General features: G+C 38.9%; 1 protein-coding gene across 5 annotated transcripts in view; it reads left to right on the top strand.

Moving 5' to 3' along the window:
- The window catches only part of LOC109100035 (probable JmjC domain-containing histone demethylation protein 2C), a 128,647-nt gene that overhangs the window by 65,118 nt on the left and 48,189 nt on the right, over positions 1-15,340 (top strand). Inside the window, exon 1 of one of the 5 annotated variants that reach the window (XM_042735083.1) lies at positions 13,287-14,571. The exons of the other annotated variants lie outside the window; for them this stretch is intronic. The gene's annotated coding sequence lies outside the window, so the exon portion shown is untranslated. Of the gene's footprint in view, positions 1-13,286; positions 14,572-15,340 lie in introns of those variants that run through there. 5 annotated transcript variants of the gene reach the window in all.

The following is a 15,340-nucleotide window of genomic DNA, read 5'->3' as shown; positions in this document are numbered from 1 at the left end:
CTCGGCCACATGTGCTGTACACACGCCTCTGCTAAGCCCCATGAGCTCATCTCTGCTGGAGTCCTTTTATGAAAAAGAGACTTTCTTATTAATGTCACACGCTTCAAATCTGTGCAACACGCTTGCAGCGCAGAGGGAAACAGGAAGAGAGGATTATCGGGCAAGAAAGACGTAGCCAGTGAGTGACAGACGAGGCAGGGAAATAAATACGCTCACACACCTGCTCAAAAACGGGCCGCATTGCACTGCTGTGATGCAAAAAACGCTCGCATGTGTCGTCTCACGTGTCCTACACAACTGTTTAAAGGGGTAGTTTAGATAAAAAAGACAATTGTCATCATGTATACTCATCCGTGTGCTGTCACAAAATGATTTTCAAGTTTCTTTCTGTTGTTCCAATACAAAGGAAATGAATATTGAACAGGGACTGTCCATCTCTGACTTTATGAAAAACATTTTTTTTTTTTGCAAATGAACATTAAGTATTGTTTTGACAAAATAATATTTAAGTCGTTATACTTCAAATTTTCAGTTATTTCAAAGGTAATTGCTGATTCTTTGAAAATAATTGTGAAATTTATTAGTAATTTTTTTGTTCACTGTAGTTAATTTTTTTCCAAGCTGTAGTGTAGTGTGTAAGGAACAGACCAAAATTAAGTCAAAAAGAAGTATTTGACTGATAATCTTCTCTGCCACTGTAGCTGACAATCGGTTATGAGATATACAAAAATCATTAACATTTATTAAAGTCCTTTTTATTGTTTGGAAAAGAGTAGCATGATCAGTTTGCTTTCTTTTTGTGCTCCAGAAGAAATAAAATCAAACTGGTTTGGAACAGAATGAAAATGAATAGATAATGGCAGAATTGTCATTTATAGGTGAATTTGTTATTTATTATTATTATTAGTGCTTTGTTAGGCCTTGTAGTGAGTTGGTACTGTTTGAGTCATTTGTTTTTCATGTTCATTAAGAATAGCACATTAGAAGCTTATCAGCTGAGGTTGCAGTGTCACCGGAGTTCGTCAGCTTTGCTATTTCTACACGGGCAGGCGGTCAGGTGAAAAGCATGTTCTTAAGTAAGTTCACTGGTACGCAAGTGTTTGGGTCAGCATTAGATCAAGGCCAATCTGCACTGTTGTGCCACCCTATTATGCAAGTGGAAGCCAGTGATGTAACCAGCGATATTACATCACAGTTTTCTTATTCTTTCATTTAATGAAGTGGGACTTTGTTGTCCAGACACATGTCTGGTGAGTACATGGCACAGGTGACATGAGTGTTACAGATTTCTCCTGCAAATGCAACAAATTAGCGCTGTGCTCTAGCACCACGCTGGGATCAGGAAATAAGAGAGGCCATGGTGTAAATTTGGTGCATCTATGAGTCAGGATACTGCAGGATCAGAGCACTTTGCAACAATCAAAATAGAGAGTCAGTTTAAATAGAGAGTCAGAGTAACACACACTGTATGTCAACCAGGTTTCTGTGTGTAACTTGATATTCAAGAAGAAGACATTTCTTTAATCAACAAGGAATCCAATAGTATGTGTGGCCTAAGTGACATCAGAAATGGAAAGTTGTAGTATATAGTTACATTTTGAAGAAGGATTATAAATACAAACCATTTTTGTTATTTGTAACACAAATCATCCATTAAGAAAGTAAATAAAAAGTGAATAGGGCCAGTTTTGAGTTCATGTTGACTTTAAAGGCTTGCTTTTGCTCATAGATTCAAAGAGATCTGAATAAAGCTAAGGTGATGTAAACAGCTAAAGACCAGTGAACACTGCAGATGTGCGTTAGCCTGTAAACAACACTGCTTTCTGGGTTAGGGGTCGTTTATTTTGTCTTTCTGCCAGATATTACATCATACAGGCTGAAGGTGCTAGATCTATGGGCCAACTGACCCGATGAAGGTCAAGTCCTCCCCCTGTTCATTTGATCAGACTGCAGTGCACCCAGACCACTGCGCCTCCAATCTAAAGACATGAATTAATACTGCCGGCCCGTGTTCAGAGAGGGTGAGAGAGAGCAGAGTGCCCGTCTTATTATAAATGTAATGCACGCTTGCCCTTCCTCTTTCTTTACAGATTTCTTTTTGGCCACTTGCCTCCAGCTTCAGAAAAATGTTATTTGGCAGGCTGTTCTGTCCTCATTCTGAGCCTTTCATGTTAGAGCTGAGCTGCTTTGAGAGAGAGAGAGAGAGAGAGAGTGGAAAAACAAGCTGAAATCAATGAGACTTTCAAATTAAAGGGCTTATTTCTGTAGAAAAAAGTGTGTTGTGATTATCTCCTGTCTTATTTTGGTTTTAATGTGTGCAATAAAGTGTTTTCTTTCTGGTTTTGTTAATACAGTATTTGAAGTCAACATGAAATCAAAATGGACTTTATTTATGCTCTTATTACATGTTTCTGGTCCTATTGTGTATGATTCATCAGTGCATGTTATTCCTAAGAAAACAATGTGTGTGTTCGTAATCTTTCATCAATATTTCATCTGCCACTGCAAGCCTTTCTTTATCCTCTGCCGTTACCTAGCTACTGGCTAATGTTACCCAATAGTTAAATACCTTTTTAGGCATTTGTTTTAGCAAACCCACATAAGGTCTGGCTCCATTCTGCAATGTCCGATTTTGCCATGCAATTAATTCTTGATGGAAAAGATCAAGTACTGCTCTATACTTTTCATTAAATGTTTTGTATCACTCGATTATTTTGTTTTATGTGTTCTAAACAATTGTAGGCTTTGCCTTAAGTGTGCATTGTTTCCTTTGCATCAGTGTATCAATATGAAACCACATTCATAATCAATTTCTGTAACATTTTTCAGTGAAACAGGATGCTCAAAAAAAAAATAAAAAAAAACATGCAATTTTATACATCAGAAATTTTAAAAGTGACCATTTCATGCTAGAATCGAGCCAGACCCGAAAGCAAGTTTGCTGAAACAGTCATAATAGCTATATATATATTGTATGTACTTAAGGTGATGTCAGTGGAAAGGTTGTTTTCAGAGGTTAGTTATGAAAACACAAGACAGTTTTATTGTGCACTGATGAATCTGGCATGATAAATCCAGGAACAAGTATTAAGAAAGTCAAATAGTTGAATTTTGATTTCATATTTGATTTGTTTCTGTTCATATCCATACCTAAATAGCTTCTCTAAAGCTTTAGATTCTGTTGTCTTATGCAACAGCAGATGCACAGAACATCTAAAATGCTTTGGGAACACAGAACAGATGTTTTCATCTGCCTGAAGAATTTTATTTCTGTGCAGAGATGGTGCCCTGAAAATATCTTGTTCTCAGAATGCACTCACTGCGGTAGCTGTGTATTATTTATAGCTTTACTTTTCGTTTTTTCCGTGTGACCTCATTTTTGGTGGGAGGAGGTTGGGGATGATGGGTTTGACAGCGACCGCAGCACGAGAGAGAGAGAGAGCAGTACAGACACAGCCTTTTCCTCAGCCAATGGGAACAAAACAGGATTGTGATAGGACTGAATGCATGGCCTGGCTTTTGGACTAAATTTTGGACTCGGTGTGCAAGGAGTGTCCTATAGCCAGATGTGACTGACAGCATAAATTTTGGTCCTGATATACAGCACTATAGACAGTTAGTATAACTTGTATACACTATTGTGTTTCCATGCACCAGCCAATTGGATAAGTATTATAAGCATTATATAGTCATTGAGCTGACTGTTCTTGGTCCAGTAACATGCCATAACAGGAGACTAGTCCAGAGTTTTCTACATGCCCCAGATACTTCTGCGTAATCAACACTGAAAAAATGGCTTTATTTTTAAGGCAAGTGATTACACACAATTTTTCTTAATCTAAGATGTATATTTTTAGTCTAACTAATCTTTAGTTGAACTTTAACTTAATTGTTTTTGTGTTAAATCACCTCAATTATGTTTAGTGGATTCCAATATATTCAGAATGTGTTTTTGAGTAAATGGAAATCTTACTTAAGTAGGAAGTTATCACTGCACTGCCATTAGCACAGCTATTGCCCATCGAGAGAAGCAGCATACTGTATATTAAAGTTTTAATACAGCCAATCATAAGCACTACTTTTCCAACCAATGGTAACCATAAAAACTTCAGCATAAACAGCAAAAATATATATATATTTTTTCAGTGTACACTACAAGAAATGTGATGCATCAAACCTAGAATGCTCTTACTATAATCTATATCTCATTTCGTACTAGTTTGTGATAACTTGAAGGCTCTGTATAATGTTTGAATGAGAGTGAACGAGGTCGCAGCTTGTCAAGAATAGAAATGTGCTTTTTGAAATATTCATGCAATAAACTGCTCCCAGTCTGAAACTGGCTGTTGTTTGGTGGAGGAGACAGCGTTCCCTCAGGAAGTTTGTTCGGCTGCGATTGTACACTCTGCAAAACCCTATCAGCACCACAGCACTGCTGATAATAAAACTGTCATTTGCATATTCCAGCTGGCTTTGATTTGAAAGCCTCTCTCTCTCTGGTGCTGAAATACCTCTCCTCCCTCAAATTTAATGTTGTAAGCGGGATTTTGATTAATTCGCAAAGGAATTTTTAAAGCTTAATTGCTTTAAAAATCCAGCTATCGATAAAATAAGCCATTAATTGTTTAAGTATTTCATAGGCGATCCTCCAAGGGCTCTTTGACAATAGTTGATGATATAATAATCCATCATAGTTTGTGGAGAGATTGTCCGTAGCCGGAGGCTCTCAGGAGATCAAGCTCTCCACCCAAGACATTCACATTGTGTGGAAGATCGGAGCAGTGTTTGACGGATTTAAACCTTTGTACTAGTTCTTCTTTACAAATTTTACTTTACATAAAATAAATGGTGAAATAAAAAGTGAATTTAAAAATCACCACAAACACAAGTGTTGAAGTCCCAGTGGGTGACTCACAGAACGGTTTATTTACTACTTTTAAAAGCTGTCCAGTTCAAATCCTAGAAGTTCCGGACACCCCCGTTCACTTTAGAGCCATCCATAATGCTTCACTGGTTCTCACAAAGGCTCCACTATTTTTACAAGCCCAGCTTGTAAGAACACACACAAATTGATATCATGAGGCAAGGCGACCACAATCCCCCTTTTATCTGTCCAATCCCTGAGAGCAACAAGTGGGCCTGTTGACAGGGAATCAAAGGGATGACTGTCTGGCCCCAGTGTCTTCCTCTGAGCTCCTGAACAGAGCTGATGCTACCTTTAGAGAGTTGTTCTCTGAAAACACTGCTTCGTCATTCAGCTCATAATGTGTGTGGTATGATGTATATGCATATATCGTATTCTTGCAGCCACAAAAAAAGCTAAAAATAACATAAAAATGTATTTTAACTTAAAGGGATAGTTCGCCCCAAAAAATGGAAATCCTGTTATCATTTACTAGTGATTCACTGAAATTAATTTTTTACCAAAACCTTCCATGGTGTCATGTTTTTAGGTGATAAGCCACCTGAATGTTAATAAGCAAACAGTTTTGGTGACCATTGACTTCCACTGACTTCCACAAATGATGACAGATGTTTCATTTTTGAGGGTTATCTGCTTTGTTAATGTTGCTCCTTAGTGTCCGTAAATGTTTTTCTTTTTTTTTTGGACCTTGGGAGTATATATACGTAGTACATCAGACTGTTTCAACACAGCAGTCCTCTTTTCCAAGATACTTCCCATTTAAGACAAATCTACATCTAATCTACATGTGTTCCACAAAAGCATTCATGAATCAATGCTAAGCCACTCCATGTCAGATAAACCACAGATTGTTTTGGATTTGTAATTGATGGCATCTCATGTGAGTGAATATCATGTTAAACACATTTTTCAACAGCATCATTCATTTCTTTGTGTAAAACATTTAATGTGGAGCAAAAATGCCGATCAACAGATGTGGAGTTTGTGAATTTTGTAATAAGTCACTGGAGTGTCACAGCAGCAGCGAGTGTGTAAATAGTGTCTTTGTGTCTTATTTTAGAAGCAGTGCACAGAGACAGACTGAGATGGCTCATTGGCTGTTATTTGTGCCTATATCTTCTCAGCAACCACTTGAAAGCAATTTAGTGTGTCCTGGCGTCTCTACTATGCATTTAGTGACTGCCTGTCTCATCTTTGAAAAGCTCCTTAAAAATACTTCTGGATTCACTGCATGCTGATTATCTAACAATCATATTCATGCACATGCACTCATCACAGCATATTTGATGTTGCTGTAGGGAATGTTATTAATGGACCATGCTTTTGCTCATATTTGGATTCTTTTGGCTAAAAGTGGATTAACTGATGTTGATTTGTTCTTGTCTGTTAGTTTAGTGTGTTCTTCAGGGCCCTTGTACACTGCTGTTCAAAATCGACACACTCAACAAAGAGCAATAGATTTGTTTGTGTGGCATTATAACAAAGAATTTGAGGCTTGAAATATAGTTTATGAAGTACTATCAATGACAAAGCAAAAGTTTGAAGAACCGAGAAGCTGAGCATCTTAAATATCCAAATTCATATTGTCTATTTATTGTTGTTTTCTTATATTACAGAACCCAGGCTTTTCATCTCATTACATTCAAATCACATTGTAACAGTGCAAGAAACACTGGTCTATTGGCTTATGGACAAATGTACTATAATATGATGTTCTTGAAATGTATTTGTTGATTTGTAAATCAGCATATTTGGATTTAAATGTTCGATACACAATGATGCAGTGTTTTCAGATCTCTGGCGTGGACACTCGTGGCTTGTATTGCCTTGACATGGTCATTTGCCTGTGGTGACGTTTATGTGATTTGTGTTATGATTTGCAGTGCAGGTGATGTGTTGAAAGAGAGAGAGAGACACAAGGAAAACAAAGGCCTATTGACAGTCAGATGAATGTCAGATGAATCTCACAAACCAACCAAAGCTTCCAGCGCTACAATTCACAGATTTGCTCTACTCCTTGAGCCTCTCAATGCCAGCAGCAGACAGACAGAGTGTAAGAGCTGCTCTATGATTGAGAAAAGAAGCGAAATGCAAGCAATAGCCCCAAGTTCATTTGGGAGTACACTAGCATATGGATCAGGTTTTTTTAATTGCATTTACATCACGACATAAGACATGCTTCAGATGAAAATCTTTGATATGGAATTGACTCATGAACAAAGATGGAAAATGAACAGAATACACAACTATCTGTTTCAAACTGAAATCTATTTTTTTAAAAATTCCTTTACTGGATATATCCTAGATCAGATATTTTACTATGAATATTTGATGCCTGGGAGCATGTCTGGGAGTGACACAAATAGTTCAGAAACCCTTAAATAGATGTCTGACTAAAAGCTAAGGGACATTTGATTTAATTTGGTCTCTCAGGCTACTTACAGCTGTTTGTTGGCTGCTCACTGACTCTGCTTCCTGTTTGTCTGAGCAGCCTGATGTTCTCTTAAGGTCTGTGGTGTTAATCAGAGGCAGTGGCAGATGGAGCCTGTGGTATTACGGCAGACCACTGATGAGGGATTCCTGGGTCAAACACTGAACAACCCCTGTGGCCACCTCCTTTGCCGGAACAAGTGTTTGAGATATCACTAATAAACACATACACCACTACAGGAACCACTGAAGATTGTAGATTAGATTTATGCTACCATTCATTTTCTGAAATCATTTGTGTTAACATTTCTTAATAAAAAAAGAGCAGAGAGGTTAGATAAATCAAGAGAGAGAAGCTCAATATCACTCAACACTTCAGCCAGTGAAATGCTGCCGAGGCCCTTGTCAGGACATCTGAAGACAGGTTTGCTGTGCCGTCTCTTGGGCAGCTGGCAGATTAACAGGCCCTGTAGTAAAAGGGATATTTCTGGAACGTTCACCTGTCCGTCCCCAAACCTGATCCACACAAGCTGCTCTCACTGCGCTGAAGATTACGCTCTCTTATTGATTGGGAATCATATGAGCTTGCTGATTAAAATCTTCACTGGTGAAATTCTTCCTCCTTGGCACACGGCACTTTTCTGGGCTGACGCATAATTGGCACCATATTTCATCTTCATGACCTTAAAATCAGGAGATAAAAGTGCCATTCGCTGAGGTTTATGCCAGAGCGTTTGCCGGAACGTTAATTGCATGAATGCGATCACAGCTGCCGAGCTGCTACCTGACCCTATCAGAGCGGAGCAATTTGAATGGTGAAAGTTATTATGCAAAACAGGCAGAACAGAAGAGGAACGTTCGATTAAATGAAATGTCACAGTGTCTGGAGCTTCTGTTTTGCATTGGAGAAAATAGGGAAAAATTATCAAAACCCATAAAGCCTGGAATGATGTTTTGTTTGTGTGTGTGTGTGTGTGTGTGTATACACACCATCATTCAAAAGTTTGGTATCAGCACATTTATTAAAAGAAAAGTCAGTGTTGAAGCTTATTCTTTTTCAGGATACTTCAATGAATAGAAAATTCAAAAGAACACAGTTTCTTTGAAATAATTTTCTTTGACAAAAACAAAAATTGTCACTTTTGGTTAAGTTGATGCATCCTTGCTTAAATGAAAGAATGACTATTATTTCTCTTATATAAATTTATTTTAAACAAAAAGCCCATGTAGCATTAGGGAATGAACAGAGCTAACATGATTGGCTGAGAAATGACGTGAGACGTGGTATTCAAGTCTTATTCAGAAATTGTGATGTGAGTCATTAACATTTCTAAATCTGGTTCCTCAAGTGTATTAACTCGTGTCCTGCATATCTGTGTAACCTGTTAAATCATGTCTGCGTCACAAACCTCACATTTTTCAAAAACAAGCTAGTTTCTGTTGGTGTGATGATGACGGGAAATTCCTGTTACTGGCTGAACTAGATAAGCTTCACATTTTCCCCAGTCACACAAAACCTGTGCTGTTACCTTTACGAGTTTTACCTGCTTTTCGGTTCACTTCATTCCCTGAGTCTATTATGGCTGTTTCTGTGTTGTCAACACAGTAGTTTAGACTAGGATCTTTACTGATCTTAGATCCAGCCATCATAAAGCTCTAAATATGCCCCGTCCTTTGTGTGTCTATTTACCAAATATTTTGGCTCATTTGATTGTATTTTCAGCTGCAAAATATTTGTTCAGCATAATTTATGTATTTCCTTTTTTTTTTTTTTTTTTTTTAGTTTTAAATTCATTCCAGGTGACCATATTGTACTTAAATAAATAAATAAAAAGGGTGTTATCAATAGTTTAATGTGTTAGCAATCATTAATCTAAGCATAAAAATACTATTTATTGCAACTTAAGTTTAGTTCAATGTTAGCTCATTGAACACAGTGACTAATGTTAACGAGTCTTGTAGTAAAATGTTTAATGTAGTTAATTTAGCTCACAAAATCACTCCTTTGGTTAATGTGTTCCCTACTGAGATAAAAATGCTTAATTTTTGTGTAATTCTTTCGTTAATTAATATTTTCAGTTGGGTATGTAGATGGAGTCAGCCATACATTATTGTACCTGAAGTTGCATTAGGGCTGGGCGATATATCTAACGATATGATCATGCACATCTAGTCAGTAAATCTGGTTCCGTGATTACCGCTAAATCGCCATCACCTGCTTTCAACTGGAGCGTATTTAATAGACAGAGCCGTAGACCACTGACAAGCTACGCAATATCGCGTTCATTATCCCAGATGAATCGCCTTCGTTAATAAACGCGATATTGCGTAGCTTGTCAGTGATCTACGGCTCTGTCTATTAAATGCCACTCCATTTAAGAGCAGGTGATGGCGATTTTAGCGGTAATCACGGAAACGGCTTTACTGACTAGATGCGCATGATCATATCGTTAGATATATCGCCCAGCCCTAGTATTGAGTGATGTTTTTTTTGTGAATGGGTGGGCATGATTGTGTAGTTAGTTTTATGATTGGTAACTGGGATGAATTTTGAGACTCAGCACCACACTCTGTTTGAATGCTGTGATCTGTTGATGGAGTGTATGTGATATGTGAATTAGTGGTCGACCGATATATTGCCAAGGCCGATAGATACATTTTTCTGCTTGGCCGATGTGTTCGAGGTGCCAGACTTTAATTTTGACTGTGCTGAGAGCGGCAGCGCCAGAGGATAATACTTACCCCCTAGAAATTACCTATTATATCGCTATCGGCCCCCCTGCTTTCCAAGATATCGGCATCGGCTGTCAAAAAAAACAATATCGCTCGGCCACTAATGTGAATCCAGCTTTACGCTTGCTGAAGGTAATGACTGAAAAGTAGTTTGACCAAAAGCATGTGGGGATTTGTATATTGTACCTAATCAACCAATTGTGGAACACAGAATGTCAAAGAAATGCAGCTGCGCATATCTGAAATGTATGAGTACTGTGGAGCACATCTATAGTAAAACAAAGCCATAACCTGGACATTTTAGGCAATTTAGAATTCCTGGCCTAAAAAAATGACATGTCTGGGAGAAAGAGGACGCATGTTCACCCTAATTTCAGAGAATACCACAGATTTCTAAAATCAGCACAGAATAAAAATTGAGTAAGAACTAACAATCTTAGAGAATGTAATGCATTTACTAATAAAAGACTTCTGGGAAATAACAGCAGCATGTCTGTAATTTTTTAAAGCGAGACTGTGTTTGACTGCGCGCTGGCAGCGTACTGAGGAAAGGAATGAGTGCGAGATGTGGGATTGGGTTTCTGTGCATGAAAATGGTCTTTGATCATGGTGGAGCGCTTTGGGTCTTTTGAGCATGACAGCTCGGGTGCCAAGAACACACTGCAGCATAGACGCTCTGGACTCCAGCAGGCTTTTATCATGCTGTCTGAGAGAGGGAACACTCACGCACCCATACTCATTTCCTGCCACTTCCTGCTTTTCAACACAGGAGGCTTCAAATGTCATGCTGTTATCTTCACTGGTTCTTCATTCCTGATGTGTGTGTGTGTGCCTTGTTCTGTTTATGTAGCAAATGTCTGTCCTTGTGCCTTTTATAAAGCCATTCATAATGACTTAAAATCGCATTTGCTAAGCATTTATAGGTATTTTTATAGGGATACTTCAATCAAAAATGGAAGTTCTTTGATCATTTCCTCACCCTATATGATATTGTTCCAAACCAGTATGACTTTATTTAATCTGTGGAACACAAAATAATAGACATTTTGATGATGATATTTTGAGTTTTTTTTTTTTTTTTTTTTTTGTCCATGAAAGTCAATAGTTACCAAAACTGTTTGGTTACCAACATTCTTAATAAAAAAAAAAAAAAAAAAAAAAAAAAGAACTTGTGTTCCATAGAGGAAATACAGGTTTGGAGCGACATGAGGGTGTATAAATGAGAGAATTGTAATTTTTTAGTTAATTGCAATTCTAATTGATCTACTGGTGAAAAGTGTATGTCTAATATTATTGGTGGTGATTGCCAATATTTTATATTGTATAGTATTCAAATCATGTGGCTTTTGGAGGATTCTACTATTACTTTTCTAAGCAATTGAACATAAAGATTGTTATCTGGCAGAAAATAAAAGGGGCTAAAATTTCTAATAGGCTTAGTTAATATAATTTTCCACAGTCCTGGTTACATCAGCAGAAAAGTAGTTTTAGTGACAGATAATGTTGACTTTTTTTTTGCTTTAGAATAATGTGCACTGATTAATTGTGCAAAAAAGGCCTGATCCATTTATTAAGAGAGTCTTTAGAAATGGACATGGTTGTCTTTTTATGAGTGAGTGAGTGAAGTGACATACAGCCAAGTATGGTGACCCATACTCAGAATTCGTGCTCTGCATTTAACCCATCCAAAGTGCACACACACAGCAGTGAACACACACACACACCGTGAACACACAGTTGGGTGTTCGGTGCCTTGCTCAAGGGCACCTCAGTCATGGTATTGCCGGCCCGAGACTCGAACCCCACAACCTTAGGGTTAAGAGTCAAACTCTCTAACCACTAAGACACGACTTCTTATCTTTGTGTCTGTATATGCAAGGCAAACTGAGCTGTGTTATTTTCTCACAGTTTCTGTCTTCGCTTCAGGAGACTGAACATGGTGTCCTGCCCTTGACGTGGGCACAGCCACTGGAGTGTGAGGAAGCCCACCCTCACTCCTGCCTCTCTGTCCGTGTCCTGATCGCTCCAGTAGGCACACACACTTCCCTTTAATCCTCTACTGTAATACACACCATGTCTGAGCCAAGGACAACCTATCTGCGAGCCAAACGCCTGTCCCTTCATTTTAATTTATGTGGATTATTGTGTCCTCTCTGCAAGTGCGTCTGGTGACTAATGGGTTTCAGCAGGCTTGTATTTCTGCCCAGCATGGCCGTTTGAATACAGAGCTGCTGAGAAAGTCGCCTGGACCCGTGAAGAGGAAATGTGTCCATGGCCTTGCTTACTAAAGCTTTATATGCTTTTTAAAGGTACAGTTCACCCAGAAATTAAAACTGACATTTGCTCAGCCTCATGTCATCCCAAACCTGTATTTGACTTGCTTTGGAGCATAAAATAAGACACTGAATTTCCTGGCAGCATGAGAATAGATCCTAAATAAACAGCACTCTATTGCAGTAGTCCATGTATGTTGTGTGCTATATTTCCAGTTTTCTTTCATGCTGTATTTTTGTGCAAGTAATGGACTGAAACTTATCAAATCTCAATTACGTTCATTCTGAATTCTTATATAGACCTTATGTAGCTCCGCTCCTTTTAGCGCTGTGCTCTTTGTCTTCTGTTTGTATTTCCACAGCGTTAAGGTAAGGTTATACGAATTTATGAATGAACCGCTTGTTTTAAAATCTTCCTGATCTAGTGACAGTTATGACATCCGCTTCAAACATTACAGCGCACACAATAAGTAGAGCTACCAGAAAAAATGTAAGTTCAAAGACAGAATTCTAAAGATGGCTGCACACTTGTTTCTCTGACGCATAAAGTCTATAGCATGCCAAGATGTATTGTGCAGGATTTGATGTCAGTGATACCAAATTTCTTTGGTTGTTTCATGACGTACTGAGATTCAGAAAGTTTAAATATATAAGTGCAAATTTAATTTGAGTGCTAAATATAAAGCAAATCATGACATTAAATTTCAGTGTTTTCCTTACATGAAACTATTGGATGAATTTAGAAGATGTTATGGATTTTTTTTTTTTTTTTTTGGTTAGTTTTTTTTTATTAATTTATATTATGGCAAAAAAAGATTATGGCTTTTAACAAAAGGCAAGACTTCTAACAAAAGATCTGCTTACATGTATTACATAAAAAGTCTTAAAAAAAGATGGTTCACCCAAAAATAAAAATTCTGGCATTGTTTTTTACATGATGAACAGATTTAATTTAGGCCTCTGTTTAGATACATAAACAATGATTGACACACATACAGGAAGTGCATCACAAATGGTAAACATTGAAGCTCATGAGTACGCCAATTACTAGAACTACCCTTGGTTCCCTTGAATCACACGTGAACGTTTCAGTTTCAGTGTTTACCAGATTTACCAGTTCCCTATGCATGTGTAATAGAAACCTCTCAAGGTTTTTTAAAAATATCTAAATTTGTGTTTTAAAGATTCACACACAATTCTTATGGGTTTGGAATGACATGAAGATGAGTAGAGGTGAAATAATTTATTTTTTTGGGGTGAGCTATCCCTTTAATTCTTTGTGTGTGTGCGTACTAGCGGCCTGCTCATCAGGGTGAGTCATACTGTGGGGCGGCTCTGCCACCTGTGATGGTGGGAGATTAGTTACACTGTACATAGCAACGCCCTTTTCATGGTTTACACTCGCCTCCATGGCACCCCCCCACCATCTCTTTTCCTCTCTCACCCTCTCTCTCTCTCTCTCTCTCTCTCTCTCTCGTTCTCTCTCGCTCAGATTCTTTTTATTTCACTCTCAACCGTGCCACACTGATTTGCTCACCACACAAACAGCCACTGAAAGACTGTTCAACAGCAAATGAAAAAAAAACATGACGAGGAGGAAAATACAATAGCAGCCTGTGTGAGCTTGTTCTTTCAGTACGTGGCTCTCAGGAGCTTCCTGATCGCTGCAGTGGCGGAGCGTGTGTGTGTGTGTGTAACCGCTTGTGTAACTGGTCTCTGGAGGAAGCAGGCAGCCTGACCCAGTTCCAGACTCAGGCAGGCCGAGAGACATCGCTTATCGGATGGATCGGACTTGTTCTCTGGCACCACTGATCATAGACTCGCTAACAGTCTGACGCTCGGATACAGAGAGACAAGCAGAAGAGACAGCGAGCGAGCGAACAAATGGTCCGCCTCACTTTTTTGTCATCCTCGCCCCGTTTCTTTGAGCTTCTTTGAGGCTTTTCTCTCATTCTGTGTTTCCTGTCAGCCACATAAAATGTCTGACATGTGGCCAGCATCTAAGAAGGGAAGGTCTCATTTCAAAGCACACCTCTTCTTTTAAAGACCACAAGTCGCCTTTGAGAGAAACTTGTGCTTGTTTGTTTTGTTTTCTTCCTCTTTTTCTCTCGCTCATCTGCATCCCACTCGAGTTTCTTTAACTTGAGTGGCGCGTGTCCACCGACTGGGCTCCACCTTTGGCTTGGGTCTATCCTCAAGACCAGCAAAAAGGTAAACAATATCTTGTTTTCCATAAATATGCCATGCTTTACAACTTTGAGATCGTACAAGCTAAAGACGTAGAGGTAGATGTCTCATGCTGAGCCAGTTACGTGAGGGCAGGTTGTACTGTTCACGTCTTCGTCTAACAGGATGTTTATCAACCATCTGCTTGTGTGGTGCAGTCAGTCGTGTTATTGTGTCTACAGCTACAGGGCGCTAACTTAACTGGTTGAAAGCAAAAGTGCCTTATGGAGCCATGCAAAAGCCACAAGCTCGCAAAAAACTATCAAGAACAGACCCGTGCATATATTTGGCCAGCGGAACTGAGATTTAAAGTTGCTGGGGATTTTTCCTGCTTGTTCGCTTATTAAATCAGTGGTGCAGATGACATTTGAGCGGCCCAGACAGACTGTGGGTGTCGGACAGAACTGCAGCTGTGCGGAAAGCCCCTGCTTATTTGAGACAGGGATGGATGGCGTGCCTGTTTTTGGGTGGGTGCTGGAACAGGGGTCGTCTAGGGTTGGTTAGGGTGATAGCAGGCAGAGGTGTCTTGTGTTTTGAAAGCTGTGTCCATTCATTCCAGCAAAGTAAGCTGATTATATAGTCATGTTCTCTCTCTCTGGAGCAAAGTCTGGAGGGGCATTTAATCTGCTTGATCTACTGAGAAGTTTACTGCCTGAAACGGTGTATGCATGTGTGTGTTTGAGGGAGGAAGGGCAGGGTTGCACTATGACCCATTTAGCAAACAGCTCCTTCAATGCAGCACTGTGCATAGTGC

This window comes from Cyprinus carpio, chromosome B12 (assembly GCF_018340385.1).
Source record: "Cyprinus carpio isolate SPL01 chromosome B12, ASM1834038v1, whole genome shotgun sequence".
Classification (NCBI taxonomy): Eukaryota; Metazoa; Chordata; class Actinopteri; order Cypriniformes; family Cyprinidae; genus Cyprinus; species Cyprinus carpio.
Note: the sequence above shows the minus strand (reverse complement) of the source record. Positions and strands in the feature narration are given on the sequence as shown.